At 35.2% G+C, this 8,643-nt stretch overlaps 1 pseudogene; it reads right to left on the minus strand.

Moving 5' to 3' along the window:
• Positions 1–3,657: 3,657 nt before the first annotated feature.
• On the minus strand, positions 3,658–6,815 carry LOC113764748 (annotated as a pseudogene).
• Between the last annotated feature and the right edge of the window lie 1,828 nt (positions 6,816–8,643).

The raw sequence follows: 8,643 nt of genomic DNA on the forward strand, positions 1-8,643 counted from the left end.
CCTGGATGACAATGCTGCAAATTCTTGCACTAAAGTAATTTTTGCCGATGCCTCGAAGGAATTACTTGCTCATAATGGGACCAATCATCTTGGAATCATTAGGCACTGTAATATGACTTCTTTGAATGTGTAGCAACTTAATTACGACTTCTTCAAATATAGCTGTCGACTGGCCTTTGATGAATTCGTGTAGGAGCTGTCGCAGTAGCAAGGATTCTTAAAAAGTTTCACAACTTTGATTGGCTCAAAAAAAAAATTATATATATATATACACACACGCGCGACTCATATTACAATTTGGATGCAAAGCTATCGTTTTGACTATCTTTAAACAATTTGGCAGCTTTTGTTAAGTCTGAGATCACAACTCTGTCATATGTTTAGGGCCATTTAGAATGCTATTTTTTGAAGTTTTTATTGAAAATTGTATCAAAGCGATCTGATGTATGTCAATGACGGAGCCAAGGGGGGCCGAGGGGGGTCATAGCCCCCTCTAAGTTTTGAAAATTTTAATTAATAATATCGAAATATATGTGTAAAACAAAGTTGACCCCCTTAATTTTTTACAATGTTAGTTTCTATTATGAAATTTTCAAAGCCTAAATATATGATTTTATGATCCATAGTAAATTGACCCAATTTGATATATTATAATAAAATGACCTAATACATAATTATCAATGGGTTAAAACAAAAATAAGCACTTTATTGGTATATATATATACAACTTAGTCCAATTGATTAGACTTGTTCTCACTCCTATTCCTATATCAACTGCAACTACAGAATGTGCATTTCTGATTATGAAGATAGTCAAGACAAAAGCTCCGAAATAAGCTCAAAGATAATTTATTGAAAGATTGCCTAATTGTTTACATAGAAAAGAAAGTTATTGAAAAATTTAGCATTGATTTAATCATAGATGAATTTATTTCTATGAAAGTAGTCAGTTTTATATTACATAGTTATATATATATATATTGCATAGGTGACGTATTGGAGCATCTTATCATAATGTGCAACTTGGGTGGTTTGTGATGTTATAAAATATTTAATCAAATGTTATTTCTTGTCTTAATTTTTGTTATGACTATGTTGTATATTATAAAATAGAAAAATACCTTTATAATTAATGTTAACATTTGATGTTTTTAGATGTCATATATTTGAATAGATGAAAATTATTTTGATTTTCAGATATCATATATTTAAATAGATGAAAATTATTTTGAACATAACACATTAAGATAATTTTGTTAGGAAAAATTTTGGCCCCCTAGAAAAAAGTTTTGGCTCCGTCACTGTTATATGAGAAGTAAAAAAGTGATTGAAAAGTGTGTTTACGGAAAAAGTTTTAAAAAAATGCCTTCAATTGCGGATTGAATACAGAAGTTTCCTAGGAATTACGCTGAGGTAACAGAACCCTTCCCTAGCTCTAGTTTCCTTTTTGCACAAGTTTTCTTGGCTCGAATGGAATTTCCTTTCCATTTCCTTGGACCCTGCTTGAAACGTACGAGGAAATTTGACTTGTTTTCCACCTATGCTTATCATGTCAATGCATGCTGCTGTCTCATCCAAATTTGCTTCATCTCATGTTAATTTCAATTCATCTATGGTGTCGATACAAAAAATTTATTCTACATAAAGTGTAGGATCATTTCGTACTGAATTTCCAGCAAATTTGTTCGAGAAAAACCAACCCACCAGGCAAAAGTAGCCGAACGAGATGCTGGCAGGGGAAATTTACATGTTTCTCATTCTTAAAGGTTAACAATATTCATGTGAGACTTGATTTCTATCAAGTATTCATATTGATAACAATATTCATGTGAGAAATTAGAAGTTACGGGTTACATGTAGTCTCTTATAATAATTATATCATACAATCATAACATGGGTTGGCGATATTTCGGAGCAAATTTTTCTCAAATGCTAAGATTATCCTCAATCAATCAACTCTAATTTCTCTCAATTACTTCTCTTCTTCTTCTTCTTCTTCTTCTCTCTCTCTCTCTCTCTCTCTCACTGACTTTAATTCATCAATTATATTCATGATTTACGAAATTGGTCTTGACTTTAATAGTTTCTCATATACTGATTCTACATGCTCTTATATTTTTTGCATTTTTAAATTGCTACCCAAAATGTTCTTTTTTCAAACACAGCGTAATTTAAGCCAAAGTAAATAATAGTTTAACTTGAAAATAATCTCAAAAATAACCTTACTTTCCCTTCAATATTCATGGGATATATAAAGTAATGTAATTTAAAATTACTTTCATCTAATTTTTAGACAATATGAATACTTGATAGAAATCAAGTCTCACATGTTGTTTGGATTGTAAGTTATTTGGGATATTTCTACTGTAGCACTTTTTGTGATGTGATGTATGTGAGATAAAAAGGAAATTGGGAAGATAAAAAGGTGTATTGGAAATTGTAATGATGATGTAAGCAAATAAAATTGGGGAAATAATGCTCAATCCAAACAAACATAAATTGCATAGCCAGTTCAACTAAGTTATGGAACTTCAATTTGCCCATTATAAGTTTTAATTTTGGATCAATCTTTCCAACACTGTCAATTTATACATTTACAGGTTTAGATACATGTCACATTATCTCAATTGAATTTAAATATCAAATTTTATATATGTAACATGCATCTAAATCCGCCAAGATAATAGTGACCGTGTACAAAACATTTATCCTTTAATTTTACCATTTTTGTCTTAAAGTCGTATTGTTCCTTCAAATTCTGTTATCACGTGGTGGCTACTTCTTCTTGGCTACATATCAATGGGCTTGGGTTTGAGAAACATCTCAGTCTTTAGACGTCCAAAATGATTTGTCTAAGTCATTGAACCACGTTGGGCCCAAATTCGTCAATTAGACTTTATGGATCTTGGCTATTCTTTATATTCATTAGCAGAAAATCATGAGTTTGCTTATGAATATTGCGAATAGCTCAAGAAGCAAGAATTTGTAATATGTATCCCAATGTTATGGTGGAGTCTAATCATTTTCTAAACTAACAAATCAGCATAAACTACTACGAAACTTTGTGATATTGCTGTTTTCCTAATAACAAATAGTAGAAGTTGTTTGATTTATTGGTAAGTGTAAATATTGAACTCAGCAAGAATTTACCACAAAAGTACATTACAGAAGCAAACTACAGAAGATATTAAAACGAAACTTTGAGCACACTACTCCATTATACATGCATTTGAAGTTGTTGGTTTTTTTTTTTTTTTTTTTTTTTTGCAAAAAAAGCTTATAAGAGACTTGTATTGAATCTTAAAATGAACTTATGTTATTCATTCATCAAGTTACAATTTATAATGATTACAAGTAGTAAACTAACAAAATATCATATTATCCTAAAAATCTCAACAAAAACTACTTGATAACATGCAAATCTTAGCTAAAATATTTAATAACAAATCAATATGATTTTTTGATTAATAAATATTCTTATTCTTCTGCTAACTAGTTACGCTCCGTTTGGATTGGCCATTTTTTTAAAATAAGTTTTTTAAATATAATGCTACAATAATACACAATAACTCAAAAAACATCTCATCCATACAATATATCAAATATTTCAAAAAAATTTTATTATAAAAATTTTTCATATATACTGCTACAATAAAATTTTCAAAAACACCCCAAAAAATAGTTAATCCAAACGGAGCATAATTATTCTGAACCTAAATATAATCTAGTAAATTTTGTAGGAAAAGTTGACATATTTCAACAGAAGTTCTTCCACTTGAGATAACTGAACACTGGTCTGTCCGGAACAGGCATGCACTTAACAATCCAGCCAATTGGCCAGGATGCAGCTGCGATTCCTATACAAGCTCCCCATTGCCCCCAATTCAACCTTTCTGTATTAGCAAACCTCTTCAAAAACTCCACCATCACCACTTGAAGAATAATTGTTACTCCAATAATTCCCAAGAACAACTTGTTCCTGTGTATCCCCTCAAACACATTCTTACTCTCAAGTTTCCTTGCGTTGAACTCATTGAACACTTGGCAAAGAACAAAAGTGTTGAAGATCAACGTAGCGTTTACCTTTTCGCTAACACCAAAGATTGATTTTCCTTTGAACTGTAATGTCAGCAAAACTGTTATCTGATACAAGGCTTGAGACATTAAGTTCCTCCACATGATGTTGGTGATGAGGGATTCAGTACGCCCCACTGGAGGCTTGTCCATGAGATCCTTTGTTGGTCTTTCTGTTGCTAGTGCTAAGGCTCCAAGAGTATCCATGATGAGATTTACCCACAAGAGTTGAACTGCTGTTAATGGTACTTCTCCAGCTGAAATTGCTGCTACAAAGTTGATCACTAGAGCTGCCACATTCACCGTGAGTTGGAACTGAATAAATTTCTGGATATTGCTGTATACACACCTTCCCCATGTAAGCACTGTGGCAACAGAAGCAAAATTGTCATCCAAAATGACAATATCTGAACTCTCCTTGGCGACTTCAGTGCCTTGAATCCCCATAGAAAGTCCTATATCAGCTTCTTTCAATGCTGGCGCGTCGTTTGTTCCATCTCCAGTCACCGCTACAACATGACCTTTCTCTTTTAAGCATTTCACCATGAGATGCTTGTCAAAAGGAGACGATCTCGCCATTACAACAATTTTATCAACTTTTTCCATCCGTTCCTCATCTGTGTAGTTGCGAAATTCAACACCTTCTACCACCAATTCATCGTTAGCCTCAAGATCGGGCTAAGTATTCCACATTCAGTGGCTATTGCTCTTGCAGTGAAGACATTGTCGCCAGTGATCATTTTGATCTTCACACCAGCATATTGACAATCTTCCACAGCTTTCTTCACACCGGGGCGACAGGGATCCTTTAGGCCTACAATCCCCAAAAGGATCAAGTTTCTGTCTTCTAATGTTTGCTGTATTTCTCCACTGGCATCATTGGCTTCTGTTATTTGCTTGTGAGCAAATGCAATGCATCTCAGACTGCTGGCAGCCATGCCCTGTATTATTTCTTCAAATTTCTTCCTCTCAAGATGATCAAGTAATGTGACTTCTCCTTCAAGGTTGTAGTAATGCGAGCACATAGCTAGTATCATTTCAGCAGCTCCTTTCCAGTGGACATGAGTCGAGTTATCCACCATTTTCTTCATCAACACTCCACTTCTTTTCTTCTGGGAATTGAATGCTTCGACATGAAGAATGGAGCAATTCTGTTTTACTCTCTCCATGTCCATATTTAATTCCATCACAGCCCAAGACAGAATTGCTTTCTCAGTAGGACTTCCTGAGAACTCGAGGCCCTCAGTTCCTAAATTAATCGACCTATAAACACTTCCTGTTGTGTTTAGGCTCACAGCTTCACGAAGCAATTTAAGAACATTGGTTGAGATAGAAAGGTAGCTATCTTTCTCTACTGATTCCTTTCCCAGCCAAAATTTTGTTACTGTCATTCTATTTAGAGTAAGAGTACCTGTTTTGTCTGTACAGATGGTTGTAGCAGAGCCCATTGTTTCACAAGCAGAAAGCTTTCTCACCATTGCTTGATCAGCCATCATTCTCTTCATCGAATAAGCAAGTGTAAGTGTTACAGCCAGAGGCAAACCTTCTGGAATTGCAACAACTACAATTGTTACAGCTGCAGCAATAATTTTCACCACAGCATTGATCACATCATCAGCCTTTGTTTTGCTGCCATTGTACTCCTTGATTCCGTTTGCGTCCTTTGTATGACCAGTGAAGTAGCGAACTAATAGCACCAAAAGAACTAAGAAAGCAACTGCTAAACCAACTTTACCAATTGCTGAAGTTAGCTTATTGAGGCGCGATTGAAGGGGAGTTTTCTCATTGGAGTCCTGGCTAACAGAGCTCATCATTTCCCCCCAAGTTGTGTTCATTCCAACAGAAGTAACAAGCATCTGACCATATCCATCAGCTACTTTGGTACCAGAAGTCAAGAATGGATTCTGGTTTTGATTAACTTCTAGATGATCACTTTCTCCAGTCATGCTTGACTCATCAATGCGTAAGGAATGCCCCTCCAAGAATAATCCATCAGCAGGTACCTGATCACCAATCTTCAAGCGAACAACGTCTCCAACAACAATTTCAAAGATTGAAATTTGCTGTCTCCTGCCATTTCTCACAACTTCAACAGGGATATTGCTGCTGACCTTGGAAAGCTTCTCAAATTGCCGGTTCTGCCTAAAATTACTGATAGCTGAAACAGAAATGACAAGAAAAACTGCAACAAATATACTTCCACCATCATACCATCCTTCTTTTGGACCATTCTCTTTTATGCCAAAAACAAGAGATAGTGCAGCACATGCCAAAAGAATGGCAATTGTAGGATCTTGAAAAGCTTCCCAAACAAAATGGAAGAATCCCTTTTTGGGAGGCTTACGATATGTGTTGCTACCAAAGGCTTCAATTCTGCTTAAAATATCTTCGGCGTCATCACCATTTAATCCATGCTGAACTTCAGTGTTAAGAGAAGCAGCTATACCCTGAATACCACCTAATTGGTCAAGCTGACCTAGGCTTTTCTCCTTGACAAGCTTTGTTAGAGTTGTCTGATCAACATTGCAAAAGCTGGGAGGAACTTCGGGAATATCGATGATAATTGGGTCTGAAGGTACTGGTGAAATCTTGCTCTTTCTACGACTAAGAACATTTTTGAAGGCCCTTGAACAATATATGGTCAGAAAAGCAGAGCCCCATTTCTTTTTGGTTTTGTTGAGTTTACTAAGGTGCACAACCAGGTTAATGCAGGACAAATTTGCATCAACTATTGAAGACATAATTTCGAAAGCCAATGATAGCTGGTAAGAAAAAGAATTTTGAGATTTTCTATCTCGCACAAGATAAAAGACAAGTACAGAAATCGGAGGGAGATAAAAGCTAATGGTTCACGATCTCAACCAATTTGACTAGCTGCATGAAAAGATTTTAGAAAACCTGTTGCATGAGTTGGGTGTGTTGGTTGATTCAATACCCGGTGCTGATTGTATTTATAGAAGCAGAAGCATATGATGTGAACCGTCATGCATAAAGCATCTGTTTCTTTCTCGCTTTAATAATCCGAAGGTCTAATACATTTGAACCTTGGCTTTTCAAATGTAATGAGCAAGACTTTAAACGTAAAAGAAAAGGACGACTGAAAAGAGCTGGAAATTATCCCAAATACTAATGAGCTGTGTTTATTCCAAATAGTGTGTTTATTCCAGGATAAGAATCTAATACTTAGAATGGGAAAAACAAGGCGGTTGTAACGTGTGCGACGCGCCACGCGGTTTCTTCACTGCCACGTTTTCTTTATCTTCGTTTATTCATTTAATTTTTTTTTCTTGTTTGGGAGATAATTTTCCTTAAGAGGTCTATTAAAAGATTGAACAAGCGCGTAGTCACTTTGATTTTGTTCAAACAAAAATCACCCTCCAATTAAATTTATTATTCTCAATATAAAACTTAACGTACCATTTGAAGTGAAGGCATACACATTCATAATTAATTATTATTGACTCTATCCTCTATTTAAATACCTTTCTAACCTAATTTCACTTTTACAAATAAATTAACACATGAGCCGCTTTCAAATGAGCACTCATTCGGGAAGCGTTCAATCACAACCACCATTAGCCTTGTCTTCTAAGCAATTTCCAGCAAAAACGCGTCCAGTAACTGAAAAATGTGATCACAAAAAATGATGTAATTTTTCGACGCTGTCCAAACAAGGCCTCAGCCTCTTAAGAATATAAACATAAAACCAGCAGGATGGATTTCCCACATCAGTTTTGCATGTCGGGAACGTGGGAAAAAAAAGACGGCCGTTGCCAGATTTTGGTTGGCCAACTCTCTGCCTTTGTGGTAGATGTTGTGTACCTAATACCGACATCTGCATTAGCTAAAACACCCAACTTTCTCATCGATCCCAATTTGTTTGCAAACAAATGTAACGTCCTTAGAGCTTCTAAGTTTTTGAGTCATAACAGTTGGTTCCTGCCGATGTCACTATGGTTACTCGATAGTTCCCATGCAAACTATTTGAAGCCTGTTGTCATTTCACTGCCAATATTAGTCATAAAATGCTCCCAAAAGTCAATTATTTTGGCCTCTTAATTCAGAGGCTAATCTTATGTACCTTCCGATGTAATCTTATAAGCACCAGCAAGAATTTATACTACTAGTTGGAAATGACCTCGGAAACTGCAGCTTTCTTACGGTCCATAGTTGTTTTGTGAGATATATGTGAATTTTTTTTTAAAATACTTGATATATTATATAAATGAGATATTTTTAAAATTATTATGTATTATTATAATATTATATTTAAAAAATTTGCTTTTGGAAAAGAAGACGGATTACCCATTGAGAAGAATCGAGTGGCAAATGTCGTGCTCCTTCCGGGGAATCATTTGGAGTGTCAGCACTGAGGATAAGATCGGGACCATTTGATTTGATGCCCATGATTGACTTTTTGTTTGACTTGGCTTCACTCCTCAGAAATGCCATGAAAAGACGGAGGAATATTAAAAGGCCATCATACTAGGTTGTTAGAACGTTCATATACCTACCAGGACTGTAAATGTGTCGAACTTAACAGGCTTGAATTCGATAGAACTTTCAATG

Source organism: Coffea eugenioides, chromosome 3, assembly GCF_003713205.1.
Source record: "Coffea eugenioides isolate CCC68of chromosome 3, Ceug_1.0, whole genome shotgun sequence".
NCBI classification, from domain to species: domain Eukaryota; kingdom Viridiplantae; phylum Streptophyta; class Magnoliopsida; order Gentianales; family Rubiaceae; genus Coffea; species Coffea eugenioides.